We start from the raw sequence: 15,039 nt of genomic DNA on the forward strand, positions 1-15,039 counted from the left end.
AGAATTTTTTTCTTTCTTCTACTATTTTAACCTTGTCCTTTAAAGAGCGAACGTCACGTCAAATTCGAATCAAACTAAAATCAATTTCCTTCAACCCTCACACTTTTTCGGCTTTTTTTGACTGTCTCTCGCATACACTTTTATTTCAACAATTTCATTGAAGAACAACGAAACATTTCAATGAACCTCGGAACTATTATTCCCAAATCACCCTCCAAACCATGTTATTACTAGTACTTATTTGCAAGCGAGGCTTGTAATACACCCCTTTCTCACAGCCCCAGTGGAACTTTTTTCCTCAGTGGAGATAAAAATATCTATTGAAACCTCAATGGGGATAGAAATTCTATTATTCTAAGATTTAAAAAACCCAGTGGGGATTTTTAGAGTACAATTTTTAAGCATTGATTTTCAAACGCGGATGAAATCAAAGTCAATTTTCCAGTGGGGCTGAAATTCCGGGGTATTTTCCACCGGGGACAAAAATTTTGTCAAATTTTCTAGTGAGACTGGGGTCGCAGCGGGTCTTTGAGACAGGGGTGTTGTTATGATTTCATTTTTAGAAGAATACACAAACCTCATTCATGGCATTTTCTTCTTGGCATATTGATTCCTCGATCACGTCTTCTTCACGAGGGATGTCCTTACTACTAGGAGCGTAGGTATACACTTTTGGTCTTCTGGTAAACACCGAATAATATGAAGGAGCGCTGTCTGCTTCGAATTGATTGGTGTTCAACGAGTCTATAAGAAGACAGATTTGAAACATCGAGGGTAAGAACATACCATTTGGGCAAAGGTAGTCGAAAGGATTACAACACCTCTACAAACAACTTCACACACACTATAAGAACACCAATAAATAACAAACAATATCTCGTCATTTCTTCAGCATTTTAAAGCTTCTTAAAAAGATTGGGCAGATTCATAAAGTCCTTGTGTTCTTTGGATGGATGGAAAATTCAGACATAATGCTACGACGATATATGTTTACACTGGTTTACACGTGCTTCTCCGACTGTCAAAGTTGTCTTCATCCAGCTCCCCCCCCCCAGGCTAACTGAAGAAATGAGGAGATAACGATTTTCGACCCCGAGAAATAAGGCCCGGTTTATCAGATACCTGAAGAAAATATTTTGCAAAAAAATAGCCCTAATCTTCTGCCTAAAGTCACTTGTAGAATTCATATAGGAAAAAAAAGTGAGAATTCATATTCAACATCTTCTGACATTACATGGACCCAACAGCTGATTAGTTGTATATAAGTGACGTAAAATCAGTCAATACGTTCGGTCCGTGGAAGACAAAGCAATGGTGCATATCATGAATACATACATTGTATTCCAGGTAACCATGACGACCAGTTGCTCAAATCAGGTTGTTTAGCACGAATGGTTTCGATCAATGTCATGACAGTTTTCTGACGTTGCTGGATGAGTTGTTGAAACTTTTTGAAACGGGGATTTCCGTTCAAAATTTGAGCATCCGTTGACCATAGCTGTGGAAAGAATGAAAGGATCTTTTAGTGAACATTCGCAGCTTTTACATTTTTCAGAACATGCCACTTTTTAAAAATTGGAACATATTTTATCATTATTAGGAATCTTGATATTGAAAGTATTGATTATTGTTTGGGCTTTCCAGAAAAGAAAGTCTATAGCAACTTCGCGGGATTCAATTTTGGAAGAGCATTCCTCATATTCAAAAGAATTGTGTCGTCCTCCTTCAGTAACGATCTGGAAAATCAAGAGCCAACCGTTTCCGTCGCAGAAAAACACAGGTACATAAACTCACTAACTCACTATATAAGTACTCAGAAGCACTTGGTAATTCAATAAACATAAAAAACAAAGGCGAAAATGTTAGCAAGAAAGTTTTAAAAAGGAAATCGAAAGGCTAACTTTGAATAAATAGCGAGCTTTTGGATTTCCTTAATGAAAAATTTTTTAGGTTAGCCTTTAGATGTAATGTAAGCATGTTACTGAAAATTCTCAAAATATAAGATATCTTACTTGTAAACCCAATAAAAACAACATTGGCTCTGATAAACTGTGGTAAAATGGTTTTCTTCATACAAGTTGAAAGTCTTATAAACAGGACCCGGTTGTTCAAAAGTTGGTTAAAAACACAATGCTTTGTCATGAAAAACGAAAGCGCATCCGAATGTCGTCATCTGAAAAAGTGTTGTCATTCATAAAATCTTTCAATCTATATGTTCTTGGACATCTTCTTTGCAAATTTCCATATATATCATGCTCATGGCGGCCATTTCTCACTTGTTCTAACCTTAATCTCCCGAGCAGGATTAAGTTTTGGGGTGTTTAAGTCTAAGTTAATCGGTTTTTTTAATCGTTATATTTTTTGAACAACAGACAAATGTTCGTTAATCAGCGCTAATCGCGATTTAATCGGGATTTAAGCTAATCGGCCGCTAATCCACTTTTGAACAACCAGGCCCAGAAATCTAACAAATACCAACCTGCAATATCCAAGTGATCAAATCGTCCACATATTTACGACCAAGGTTTGAGTGAATAATACGTGGTAGCCCAAAATGTCCGAACACATAACGACAAAGTTTCTTGGCCACATATAATGAATCAGTCCGTTTGAGGGGTATAAGAACATTGTACTTTGACGCATGGTCGAAAAAGTGTGCAACATAGGAGAATTGCCCTTCAACGTCTGGGAAAGATTGCATATCTAGAATGTCGACCTGCATATAAAAAGAATCTGTCACTAAAGTTTTTTTAAATCAAAACAACTAAAACTTTTTCTTTAGCATTATATTTCTTAGCTCGAGCAACAACCCCCTTTCCCCGTTTTTTAGTTTTATACCATAGGTATATCATAAAATTATTGCATTATTACTCGCACTAATTCGAACTTCTATTATTCGAATCTTTCTCTAATGCGAACTTATTGTCAATTCCCGTCAAGGGGGAAAGCCTCGTAAAATACTCTAATTCGAATCTTTCTCTAATTCGAACAAAATGTTTGGTCCCTTGAAGAAGATCGTATTAGAGAGAGTCGTCTGTATTACATAAATTATTTCACCAACCTGGCAACGTGTTAAGAATTCCAATGGTATTTCTTTTCTCTTTGAAAAGTTTCCATCTTTCTTTTTCTGCTTATTCTTCGTACCGTTCTTCATAGAGCCTGGTACAAAACATGCGTGTGCCGTCTGACAAAATTTACACATTGAAACAAACTTGCTGACAACCTCACGTGGAATGTTGCAATAGGTTGCATTAATCTAAAACAAATTGAAGAAAAGTTGAACAGTAGCTATGAAATATCTCTGGGTTTAGTTCTTCAAAATATACTTGTCATGAAAGGATAAAGTAACTATTGAAAATTATTATTGTGATTAGTTAACGCTTTAAGTGCCAATGTCGTATATATCAGGCTATGTAATGCCCAGTTTGAGTTAGAAATCGTCATTTTTGGTCTAACTCGTAGGAATCGGATTGGGCTTTATGGCCAAGCAAAAAAAAATCAAAAGTGAGTCTTTTCAGCGAGATTTTAAGCTAAAAAGTCAAAAAAATGCAAAAAATTTCACAAAAATCCACTTTTTTAAGACTTTGACCGTGTTTTGACCATGTTTGGTCAAAGCGTGATCCAAGAACCTCCAAATTTGGCGGCCCCAAAGGCGCCTAAAAGAAAGAGGAGACTCTAAGCTATCCAACGGACTATAAACGAGCTTCTAACCCCTTCTACCTTATTGGTATATATTTTCGCGTGTTACAAATTTTCGCGAATCGCGAAATTTTTTCGAAAAAACGTGTTTCGCGTGTATTAAATTTCGCGATTGCCGACTTCTGGAAAATTTTCGCGTGTATTAAATTTCGCGATTCACTAAACTAGGTATTTTCAGAAAGTGGGAATATAAAGCAAGAAAAAGACTGATTTTGCTTGAAACACAACGTTTTTTATGTAAAAATACTAACAAAATATTAAGAAAAAGATTTTCGCGTGTATTTAATTTCGCGATTTTGTAATTTTGGAAAATTTAAACAGTATTAAATTTCGCGGAAATTGACCAAAAAACTCGCGAAATTAAGTACCCACGAAAATTTGCAACACGCGAAAATATATACCAATAAGGTAGATCCGGAGATATAAGCCGTTAAAATTTGAACTAGCGATTTTCTTTAAAAAACTTAGAAAAAAAAATGACCGTGGCACTTAAGGGTTGATACTGATAACAATGCCTAATATTTTCCAAGATTGGTGGTTCTCTTAAGAAAACAAGCAGCCTGTCGGCATTAAGGCCCAGCTCTCTTTCAGTATCGTCGGGCATCTCGCATCTCTCCATCATTCCTGCAGATATCAATCAGTACTTTTTTTTATTTTCAGACCCTACAGTTGATATGGATGATTATATGGATTTGAGATTCTTTGGGTCTTGGATGCTTCGGCGAAATAACTACTTTGATTATAATCATACATGTGTTGAAGCACTCGAAATATTTACCTCGCCTGCAGTCTATAACAATTTTTTTTCTGTGCAATAAATCAAATACTGACTGTTATAAGTTCGCTCTGGTTTTTCAGATGATTATAATAACACCCTCCCCTATAAAGTATTATTGAACTGAAATTGAAAAATCATTTTTAGGCTAGCTGTAACCACCGACTGGTTATCTGCAAGCTTGTACAGAGTCACTTTTTAGATAATCAGTGAAAAATCGGTATTATACAAGCTACGCTAGAAAAATTCAAGACTGTAATTGCAAATTCATTGTTTTACATTTCGGATTTCGAAGGTTGCTAGTTAATGTAAATGGTAACAGGGCCTGGATTCGTTTCTACATCACCCGCCTGAATTAGAATAATACATGTCAGTAACACCAAAGCAAGAATAGACGGAGAGCGGGGACGCCCATTCCTGGTCACCCTACTGGTACTGCCAAATTTTGAGGTGCTATATAAGGAACGGAGGTCATATTGCCTAGCCCTATCAAAGTTCCCAATGGATATGCGATAAGCGTCTAAAGATATCATGTTGTCAGGATAAGGGAAAAGACAATAATTGGAACAATTTTTGATTATATTGAGTTCTGTATTTTTACAATAAGTTGGGTAGTCCTCTCAACTCTCAACTAAAAAGTGAATAATTAAATATGTTAAGGCTTTGGCTTTGGCTGTGGTTTTGGATATTATATATAATGCGTTCTTTACTATATATAAAGAGAGTTCCATCCAAACTCGATTGATTATCACCGGACTTCACTGTATGAACCACACTGATCTCCTATAAAAAGAAAAAAAGAAAAGAAAATTTATAGAAGCATGTGAAAAGCCTTATAAAATTGTTAAGTACTCTCACCTTTTGGGCAGGGTTTGAAATTGGTAGGGGGGTGTTTTAAATTTTTGATTCTAACATCCCCCCTAAAAATGGGAGGGTAAAATATCAGGATTAGATCAAATAAATTTGCATTTTTCGATAAAATATAGATTACCTCAAAGTGCTTGGCCACTAAATTGTTCCTTGTACTTCTCGTCTCTCACCCTTCCCTGGATAGATAAATAAAAAAAATCTATATTGCAAATTTTAACTAAAAGCCCTTTACCATATTACACCAATCTGTTTTCAAGCAGCTTCAAGACACAATCTTCCAAAAATTTAAAGAATTTCTGGAAATTTCTTCAAAAAAGTTTCGGAAAGGCCCTCGAAACCTGAAAAATATTGAAAATCAGATTGATGAAATACCCATGTTTGAAACAGTCTTCGTTTTCTTCTTCATTGATTTTTTATGGCGATTTTAAAATCTTTAAATCAATGTGAAAAGGTTGTCTTAAAAGAAAATATACCGTATTACTTCGAATAAACATATGGGGTGTTTATTAATTTTTATTATTTTTAGGAGGAACGTTTATTCAAGGGGGCGTTTATAACATTTCTTTGAGTTCGTTCCCAAGTTACCAAAAGAAATCGGTCCTATTTTGGGTACCCATTTCGCAAAAATTAGCTTTCGCGAATTGAACCTTTCCAAAATATTTTGCGAGAACAAACTTTTGCGTTTTGTTGATTTATCCTTTCTTTTATCCAGGATTTTTATCATTTTCTATTTAAAAAAATGGCCAGAAGCAGTTTTCTTACAAGCTATAAAATTGGCAAAAAATCACTTCAAAAGTGGGTCTGAAAAAAGGAATTTTATAATTGAAAAATAAGTCTCTTAAAAATATGTATTTTTAAAGTCTTACCTATTGGATGGTCACTTTCTATTGCAGATCTCTCTTCAATTATGTTGATAAGCACAGCCGTCTAAAAGGAAATGAAATTCTTGTTAAAGATCAACAATTATAAAAATTTACCATTACTTTTGCAGTCTTCCCATAAGTATTGTCAATTGAAAATTCCCCTAAGGGTTTTTACAAAATCCAAAACCCCCTAAATATAGAAGAGGAAGAAACCATGCGACAACCCCCATCGAGCATTAACCGGGAACAAGTTAACATTTTAAATATTAGGAAGATAAATTTATCAAATTTAACAATCTTGAATTTTTCAAGGTTATTTTGAATCTCAATTTTACTTTAGTTTGAATCCAGTATGGATTCAATGAAATTTTGCGCCGAAGATAATTTTCAAAAGAGTAAGCCTTGCGCCAAGCGTAATTCTGGGCTGTACCAATATTGAGTTTTTCGGTAAGGGTTTAAGGAGAGGGAGGAACGCATGCGCGCAAAAATGTTTGGAAAAAGTGGCAGGAGCGAGCGGAAGCGGACGTGGAAGGGGAACAAAAGTCTAAACGCGATAGATTATGAAGTAATTGACGCTGACATGAATAATTTCTTTTACGTCGACTGAAACTTTATCAATCTTTGTAAGCAGCATGTGCGCCACTGCGCCGCCAGTTGCCAGTGCACTGGTGTGTTTTGAATTGCGTTTGATTAATTAAATTCAAATCGCTCAATTAGGTTGGTTTAATTTGATGATCAAATTGTTTGACTAATTACCTCTAGCATTTGTGGACCAAATCTAAAATGGCCCAATTGTTGTTTACAAAAATCCACAGAACAAAAAATTGGGCAATATCAGGACTCTGTGGTTAGCTTTATCGGATTATAGTACGAAAACAGGAAATTTACATCGCTCGCAGTATATATATAAACACAGTGAGGTTCTGGTTGGTGTAAGGTTTTAATGAATAAAGTAACTCTATGACAAAGCCTATGTTTTCAGACCTTATTTTTCCGACGATTTTAGTGCCGACCAACCGATGACTCACTTTTTAGGGCTGGAAATGACGTGAACACAAGTTATTTGTGACTGCGGCCATAATGATGAATTTTTTTGAAATAATGAAATTTTCAGGCGACGTTGCTTTTTTGACATACGGGCGGCCGACACTTAACTCTCATATTCAAATTCCCTCGGCCTTAAGAAATTTCGAACAGTCGAAGGAGCGCAGAGAAGATTGGTCTAGCTCTTTGTTGCTACAGCATTTATAATCTAAGGGAAACTTTTTAAAAGACCGGCTTCAACAATCTTGAAAGTAACTGTCTCCAAGGGTTTATAGCTCAGTGGTTGAACCCCACCGTTTAATCAAAATATCAACAAGGGGATGGTAATTGATTGATTCAGTAGCACCTGGAAATTTTAATTATATAAAGCTAAGCCTTGCTTACCTTTGACTCTCAGGTAACTTTAAGGATTGATGATATTATACAGCATCCATGTAAAACACTGAAACTGAAGACAACTTCTTGTACTTCTTGATTTTTTCACGTTCATCGTTTCATCACCACACACGAGATTTAGCGTTGGCTAAAAAACTATAGTCTCCAGCAGATAGCACTAAGGAGATTATATTTCCTTACAGCCTCATAAAATTTGAGGTTTTAATTTAGACTCTGTTGATGAAAAACTAATTTCTCCCAACTGACGGACTTCGTACCCTCGTAGCACTACTCAATGTGGGTACAGTGAAATCGCGAACTAGCCTTTGATCGGGATAATGTATTTATTTTGATCCGATATTGCAGGCTACTACTTGGTTCCGCACTAACATTGCCGTGCTCTTAAAAGGTCCATTCGCTAACCGCGCTGGACCAATAAATATAAATATTTCAAACTGTTAGATATAACACACATCAGTACAAACAAAGATTGATTAAGACTGTTGTTTTTTTCGCAAAGAAAAGGTCGGCATAAAAATCCTAGTAAAAGATGGAAGATTCTATTATGCCTCCGGCGTCATTTTTTAATTTCTTAAGAGACATCAAAAGAGATTTTGACAATTGTCACTGAATTATTTGCATCTTTTACAAATTTTGTGTTTGGGTATTTGTGATGTCGGTAGAAAATAGTTAGAAGGAATTAGAGCATACCTTACTGAAGGTTCCTTTATAGCCTCTATGTCTTTCACCATTGACGTGAGCAGTATTTATAACACTGTACATATCTTCTTTAAAAATGACTTGTCGGTGTTGTCCAAGCATTGCATGCTCTTGTTTGTTCTAAACAGCAAAAGAAGTGAAGACAGACCATTTTTTTATGTCTAAAAAGCAGATTATCAGATGCTGCCACTGAATTATAAAAATATAACAAAAACAACCTCTTCCTGTTACAAGAAGTAGTAGTAGTATTTTACTAAAATTCAGAGGGAGTTCAACTTTTTGTCTTTAGCAGACGTTGGCCATTCTTTCTAGAGTTTGCCAGTAAATTACAAAGCTTCTATAGACTCGAAAACCTTATCTAAACAGAAGAATACACCTATGAACCCTTAAGAAACTTTAGTGCTGCGCATGATTAATTTTTTTTGCCACCTGTTTTTTACAGACGACCCAAATTTGCCTTTTTCAGGATTGAAAAATGTTAAAGACTTGACAAGTGCTACTGCTAGGACCAGTTAAAGTGCTGAAAGTGAGTATTCTGGGTAAGAAAACCCACATCCACTCCTCCACTGAAAAATTTATGAATATTTCTCCTTTTCCAAGCTGGATGCATAGTGCTGTTAAGATACCCCTACTGAACGTCAGACAAAGATACCAGTATGTGGGAGAGTTTATAACTCTTCATAAAGTGCGTAACAATATCACGATGTCTAGCATTTGCCCACACTCTCAAATCAGAGAAATAAAGAGAGACTCTGACTATGACTAATTGCCCACAGATTCACTCATTTGCTGCTTTTTTATATTTTTTTTAAGTTATCTTTTTCATTTGTATTAATGATTTTTTTTTCCACAAAAAATCATTAACAGAGTTTTTGTTTTCAATTATAGTTTTGTTGTTAGTGAAATGAGTTGATAAACTTTTTGATTCAGTATCTTTACCGTATTTCAAGTGTCTGTTTCAGTTTCATGTTATTGTTCTCAGTACAATCATAAACTATGTTGAGATGATTGTTGTAGTTTGAAGGTGTCAATTATTCCTTGGATTTCTTTAAGGATTCTAGCCTCGTCAACAAAGCTTGCAAGGATGGAATATCTGATATTTTCTTTCAATATCAAAAATCATCAGAAGAAACAGACTTGGCCCAAGTACTGTTCATCGAGGTACTCATGGCTCCGAATGGGGTTCTAGGTCCCCCCAACAAATTTAGGTCCCCCCTACGATTTAGGTTCCCCCACTTTTCAGTAAGGTTCAGGTCCCAGTTGAAATAAAAAGGTTCAGGTCCCTGAAAAAATTTCTTTCAAGGTTCGGGTCCCAGCATAAAAAGCTAATGTCATTTCTGGTAGTATTATTACTAGTTATTTTACATATCAACGTGGGACGTCAACCAACTGGAGGAAGAGAAGAAAGAATTCATGTACATCATAAAAATGCGGGGTTAAAAAAAATTGGGGGTCCAAATTGAAAATTTAAATAAATGTTTCCCACCATGGTTGGACAACGAGAAAATTTTGGAATTTTAAGGGTAGAAATCTGCCATTTTAGCCTACATTTTGATAGAATGTAAGATATAATATATTCAATAGAAAAATCCTTAACTTATTAACCAAAACAATAGTGAGGGGGTATTTTACAGTTTCTAATTAGCCCCCCAGAACTTTAGTGTAGCCCTTCAGCTCCCCCCACTTTTTTAGGTCCCCCCTGAGTTTAAAAAATGAGACAGCTCCCACCCACTTTTAGGCCAATTTGAGATTTACACCCCCCCACTTATGTGGGGTGGAGCCATGGTACTCCTGATATGAAAGGGGCACTTTGGGATTTGAAGCCGTTCACAACAACAGATTGCTTTCTGTCTTTCATAAACGATTCAATCCATTGCAATAGTTTTCCTTTGATCCTGAGACATTCTATGTACCGTAACTTGGTCTAAATCAACATCCCTCTTCTAATTCCAACACCCAGTTTTAGAGATAGGAATAGTAGGTAGGTCATCTTTTCAAAGGTTTTCATTATTTACCTTTGTAAATAGGAATGATATGACTGATATAAATCTATTATTTTGAATGACAAATACTTTTTTATTTCAAGAACAAGATAGAGCATATAAAAAAGAAACACACAGATTTTGAGATTATTGTGGTGAAAACAACAAATCTATAGTCCTACAAATAAAGTTGAAATGTCTAAAATAGAACATTTTACCTTGTCTTTGATTGGGAGGCACAGAATATCACCAAGACCAACAACATTGATCAGCCTAAACTTCCTTTTCTTCACTTGAAAACGAAATTGAGCATTAAACTTTGATTTCACTCTTACAGACTCGTCGCCATGCTCTCTCTCCTCTCGAAGATAAGCAATGACTTTTTCGCCATGAGCTCTTGAAACCATGGAACTTTGCCTGGATATTTTGTTGATAAGCCAGTTTGTAAAAGCATCTTTGTCGACACTTTCATTTGGATTTGGTTGGTCTTCAAGTCCAACTCCATTTTGGCTCATTTGGCTACTGCAACCACTTTCGCTTTCTGTGTTGATCATAAGATCATAATTACCAGGAATTTCACCTCGTTGGGCCGCTCACCTACTCTTGGTCCCTTTTTTCAAATCGGAGTCGCCATCTTTTTATCTTGTCATGTGCCCATTTGGTAGTGCACTCTCGTCCTGAACTACTGAGATGCTATCTAGAGATTTGAGCTTAATCAGTTGGGTTCTAGTTTTTATTCACGCTTTTGATCACATGACTCGATCCGTTTTTTGAACGAAAACGAAACTGCCTGTAAAATTTTATTTTTTCAATCACAGCAAGTCAAACAGTCAGGAGTAATACCTTAAACAAGGCGTATACCTTGTTCAAGTAAGAATTCCAAATTTCTATTGTTTGATACTTCCTATTTAGGAAGTAGTGGGAATATTTTCCAAGCTAGGAAAAAGGGCACTCTCTCGTCTATACCATTGGAAAGAGCACGAGAAACTGAATTCCCATGGTGATTTTTAGAAAATTCCACAGCCGGAATTGATCACAATCTTCAATTTTAAAACAACCTTAAAGTCTAGTCTACATGAAACGAAATCGGCTTTTTTAAAGGGTGTAGAAAGAGCTTTACACAAAAAATACAAAACAATTTAAAATGGTACCCAACGTTTTTTCAAGAAATCTTAAAAAATACCTTGAACAAGGTACCCCTACCTTAAACAAGGTATATGCATGTACCTTGTTTAAGGTACATCCTAAACAAGGTATACACCTTGTTTAAGGTATTATTAACTATTCTTCTTTGCTTCCTGTCTTCTTCCCCTGAATTTATGGTTCCAAACCTAGTTCCAAAGATAAAACAAAGATGAAAAAAGATTCCGTCTGTAGATTTTGATAATTTTTTCACTACTTGGTCAATCAAGGACTCCTCTTTCCTTTATGCTAAAATTCAACATGCCCTTTTTCCTTAACACATTTAAAATCGATGTTTTTTGAGGAAATCTTAAAAAATACCTTGAACAAGGTACCCCTACCTTAAACAAGGTATATACATGTACCTTGTTTAAGGTACATCCTAAACAAGGTATACGCCTTGTTTAAGGTATTACTCCTGACTGTCAAACTAAGTGGACTAAAGGTAAGTAGGTAGTGTTAAGGAGGATTTCAATTCGCTTTGTTGCTGTATATTATACATTACTCCCTGTTTTCGTTTCTTTTACTGTAAGTATTTTTTTTTTAATTGGGGACTCTTCCTTTTTTTATTTCTAGAAAAATTTATTTGCACAAGCCTAAAAAATAGACTTTTTGCTATCCTCTAGTCTGGAGACCATACTCTGTTACAAAAATATTTCTATCGTGTTAAAACCCCAACAACTTCACTGAAATACAGAGTATGGAATTATTGACTCGATTCAAATCACTTCAAATCACAAAAGAAAAAACCGTTATTTTTTCAAAACAATTCAAAAGCTCGCTCCACTTCTTGAAACAATAGAGCTGTTTGACGTCATACTTTTGTTTATCAAATCATAACAATAAGATATTAGCCAGTCAAATTCTGCGATTAATTCTTGCATCTTGTATACTACCGGCTACTACTGTCTATACTTTGATTTTTTTTTTTGAAACCACATAGACAGAGAAGTCGGGTCTCCCAGCTAGCTATCCTCATGCTATCGCTAACACCAGGCTGTCATATTTTTATAACAGAAAAATATCCACAAATTTTCCTTTCTATTTTCCTCAAAAACGAAGAGCCAAAAACTAACTTTAGGTATAGGTTGTACTTAGGAAAAATGAGCCAGGCAGACTTGTCTCTGTTCAGAGTCACTTTTTAAGGCTTTGAAAATATGTGACAGCTGGTTGCAATCAAATCAATTAAACTTGATCTTTCTCAGTCAGTCGGACGGCGGCGCGAAAAAACAAGATATTTGTGATCCCAGCCTAAATTTTAAATCTTTGGATGTTTGGTTATTCCACAATATTTCAGGTTGTTTTTTTGGTTTTAGAAAGTCAAAAATATAAAAAATAAGAGGCATGATGCAAAAACTACCCACTCAGTATTTGGGGCAAATTGTTTCGCTTACACTTTTGCCACTTTTGCCCTTGTTCCGGGTAGAGACAAAACGCAGAACGGCGGAATGCCGGAATGCCGGAACCGGAATAGCTGTTCCGGGCGGAATAGCTATTCCGCGGAATATGATTTTTTTTATTTTTTTTTATTTTTTGTAATAGCTATTCCGCGGAATATGATTTTTTATTATAATAATAATCTTTCTCTTTAATCACCCCTGAGGGTATATCTATGTACATAATCCTCCATAATCACCCATTACCACCCATAATCACCCATAATCACCTATAATCAGCAATCGGCTACCTCATTGGCTGTTTTTCGTATGGTATATAAAGGAATACACTCGTGCACTCGCTTGTGAAGTCATTCTAATACACCTTTCCCGGGGTGTTGTTTGGGATTTTATGTTGAGGTTTTCCCTTAGATATAACTAAGATAGAACTAGATTAATTATACCTCACGGAAAATTTGACCGGCTAAAAACGCCGTACGACCCGGCAATCGTCCGTACGGGGACGTCCTGCAGCGTACCTTGCGCGGCCCGTAGCCCGGCGACCGGTAACAGTGGAGTGATGAAATTTGGCATGCTCCCCCCTTCGATATGCTTGACGTCTCCAGAAAGTTTCAAGTCGTGAGACCTACCCAGTCCGGCGCTAGGGGAGGGGGTCATTTACGGTCCCGTACGGGTCCTTTACGGTCTCATACCGCCCTTCCGTCAACTTTTCAGGACTTCAGACCTATTTTTTCGGAATCTGCACCCAAAAAAACATGAAACATCAAAACCTGGATAAAAATTTTAAAGGTGACTTTCACCCGCTTCGATCCGGGGACCACTAATGCGTGAAACCAACGCTTTAAACCACTGGACCAACTTCTAGCCGTGCTTTACAGAAATTTTTCAGCGATGTCATACCTTCGTTAGCTTGACTTGGCCCAGATGGAAAAAATATATAATCATATTCCGCGGAATACAAAATATAAAAAAAAATCATTATTCCGCGGAATAGCTATTCCGGCCGGAACAGCTATTCCGGTTCCGGCATTCCGTCGTTCCGCCGTTCAGCGTTTTGTCTCTACCCCCTTGTTCCCACTTCTGCCACCATCATGTTGAAACATTTTTAAAAAGTGTGAAAAGTGGCTCCTTCAGCTAACTTGTGTCAGGCAATGTGTAAAAACGAGACCACGTTCCTTCAAATACGGGCCCGAAACAGTGGTCCTTCTAGGTAAAATTCCGACGGTAACAGAGCCTTTTTCTAGGTCTTTATATTACATTTTCAATCGGTACAACATAAATTATGCCTTCTGCCATCTTTGAATAAATTTATTCTCTAGTTACATAGCGACGGAAAATTAATGCAAAATTAAAATCAAATTTATGCATTCGAAAGCTGCCATTTTGTTTACCACTTTTCACACAAACTGCGCGAAACAAAACAAATTTGTTTTTTGCTTGGTGGAGATTGAGAATACACCTTTCCCGTAATTCAAAGTTCTCAGAAATGGCCCGGGAAAATGTGCGCTCCACCGTTGTATATAAAATTGTTTGGGAGGTAAAAAAAGCGTTTTTGCCTGCGAGGGGTTAGGGAAAGTGGGATTTCAGCCTCTAACTTTTGACAGCAATCTTCTTTTGGCAAAATATTTTCAGGGTGGTATAATATCATGAATAGATTGAACATACTAAAATTTGAGGGAATTTTGTTCGACAGAACTTAAGAAAAGCTCAAAAAACCAACTTTCCCTAAGGGAACGCAGGCAAAAACGGGTTTGTTTACCTCCAGAGACCAAACGGTGGAGAGCATCAAAATAATGCGCGCGCATTAGTTTTACGAATTACGGGAAAGGTGTATTTACCACTTTTAACACAAAGGACACAAACGTGATCATTTGGAATTAGGTGGCAAAAAATGTAAGCACTTTTGCCACTTTTAGACACATTTTGTAGAAACAATTTGGAACCTGGTGGCACTTGGGGCAAAGATGTGAAAAATAGCAGCGAAACAATTTGCCCCTTTTATGGTCGGCGAACAAGGCACACAGCTTGAGTGCTTTGGTCGCTGAACGCTTTCCTCATTCCACTGACAGACTGATCCAAAATAAAGGGGGGATGTGCTGCACATTTTTCTTTTCTCTTAATTGTTAAAATTC

The 15,039-nt window shown here is 36.4% G+C and overlaps 1 protein-coding gene and 1 long non-coding RNA gene across 2 annotated transcripts in view; both read right to left on the reverse strand.

The window, feature by feature from the left end:
* The window catches only part of LOC136808789 (uncharacterized), a 54,899-nt gene extending 44,029 nt beyond the window's left edge, over positions 1-10,870 (reverse strand). Inside the window, exons 1-6 of the mRNA XM_067065328.1 lie at positions 10,547-10,870; positions 8,338-8,466; positions 3,062-3,256; positions 2,480-2,716; positions 1,336-1,498; positions 578-744 (exon numbers count right to left, since the gene is read on the reverse strand). The gene's annotated coding sequence lies outside the window, so the exon portion shown is untranslated. The remainder of the gene's footprint in view (positions 1-577; positions 745-1,335; positions 1,499-2,479; positions 2,717-3,061; positions 3,257-8,337; positions 8,467-10,546) is intronic.
* On the reverse strand, positions 5,052-7,690 carry LOC136808897 (uncharacterized). Its single transcript, XR_010846927.1, has 4 exons — positions 7,636-7,690; positions 6,211-6,271; positions 5,466-5,520; positions 5,052-5,257 (listed from the first exon to the last, which is right to left on the reverse strand). It is a non-coding gene; the product is annotated as an uncharacterized lncRNA (long non-coding RNA).
* Positions 10,871-15,039: the final 4,169 nt, after the last annotated feature.

This window comes from Clytia hemisphaerica, unplaced genomic scaffold, assembly GCF_902728285.1.
Source record: "Clytia hemisphaerica strain Z4C2 unplaced genomic scaffold, Clytia hemisphaerica genome assembly, whole genome shotgun sequence".
Classification (NCBI taxonomy): Eukaryota; Metazoa; Cnidaria; class Hydrozoa; order Leptothecata; family Clytiidae; genus Clytia; species Clytia hemisphaerica.